This window comes from Cynara cardunculus (genome assembly GCF_001531365.2).
Source record: "Cynara cardunculus var. scolymus isolate 2C chromosome LG 10, CcrdV1, whole genome shotgun sequence".
Lineage (NCBI taxonomy): Eukaryota > Viridiplantae > Streptophyta > Magnoliopsida > Asterales > Asteraceae > Cynara > Cynara cardunculus.
This window is the reverse complement of record NC_037537.1, coordinates 25,608,254-25,609,896: the sequence shown is the minus strand read 5'-3', so window position 1 is coordinate 25,609,896 and position 1,643 is coordinate 25,608,254.

Here is a 1,643-nt window from a genome sequence, read left to right as displayed (position 1 = left end):
GATACCCATTACCCAATGTATTACCAATTGGGGTACCACCATGTACCACAGAATTTTCACTCGTCTCCTCCTTTCCCAATCCATCTTCTCCGGCCGATACCCATTACCCAATGTATTACCAATTAGGATACCACCATGTACCACAGAATTTTCATTCGTCTCCTCCTTTCCCAATCCATCTTCTCTGGCCACCCTGTGATACCCATTACCCAATGTATTACCAATTTGGGTACCACCATGTACCACATAATTTTTACCCGTCTCCTCCTTTCTCAATCCATCTTCTCCGACTACCCCTTCATTGTTGCAGCCACCATCTCCTTATCTCCCTTCTCCCTTTCACCTTCCGCAACACACGCACGCACCCCTGCACCACCGTACGAACTAACACAAACACAGGGACGAGGAAATAGGCAAAGCACACCCGAACCTTCCCCTTCGTACTGCCTCTGTCGTGTCTCGTCTCCGTCGTATGCCTCGTGAACCACTCCAGCAAGTCCCAGTCAATGCTTTGAAGCCATCAAAGAAACAATCAAAGCAAAACCAGAAAGGATTGTTGATTTCATATAGCCAAATCAAAGAAGAGAGATAAGGTTTTCTAATAAAAGAGAAGATGAGATGGTTGTAACAGGGGAAACCGTCAATGAAAAAGTAAATGGGGGTGGTGGGGGTGGCCGGAGAAGAAGTAGGCGAAGGAGAAGAGTACCTAAAGCATCTAGGGTTTTATAATTATAACATTACCAATTTACCCTTTATGTTATTTTAGGATATAGCATTAATTATTTAAATGATTGGCTCATATTGGTTCTCACAGTTACCACAAACAACTCAGTTCTCATTTGATTAAGCCCCTATATATATATATATATATATGGGTCTAATCAAATGAGAAGTAGATGGTTTGTGGTAACTGTGAGGTCTAATATGAGCCAATCATTTCCGGTGACATTCTCATTCTYCGGCACCCACCACCACTCCGGTGACCTCTTCCGGTCATCTTGTCTGACAAGACACCGTATCCGATAATTAACCACTAAACAACCACCTGCGACAGTGATACCACAGTTGGTATCACAGTGGTACCACAGTTGGTATCACTGAGGTCTCAAAGTTTACTTGGTGTGTTTTGGGTATCACATTGTGTATTTTGGTGTATTTTGGGTATCACATGATGTTTGTCGGAGGCCGAAGGTAGGTGTAGAGAGAGGGGAGAGATAAAAAAAATTAAAATACCTAAAATGCCCTTTAATTATAATATTAAGTCAAATTACCTAAAATATTAGTTTTCTAATTTATCTATTGATTTGTGGTTGAGATTGGATCTCACAATTATCACAAACTAATCAGTTCTTACTTGAATGGACCCCTACACGTATGCGTGAGCGTGCACGCACACACACAATATAAGACCAGTCTATTTTCGTGAGACCCGTGAGTACACATTTTTACACTTGAAAATTCATAGTAAAAAAATGTGAAGGCAACATTCACAATGTTTTTTGCTGTAAAGGTTTGGAGTTTTTTAATTTCACAACTTGTTGCTGTTAAGTTTCAAGTGTAAAATTGTGGTCTCATGTACCGGTCTCATAAAAACATGTTGGTTTCACGTGAATCCAATCTCTCTCTCTCTCTCTCTCTCTCAC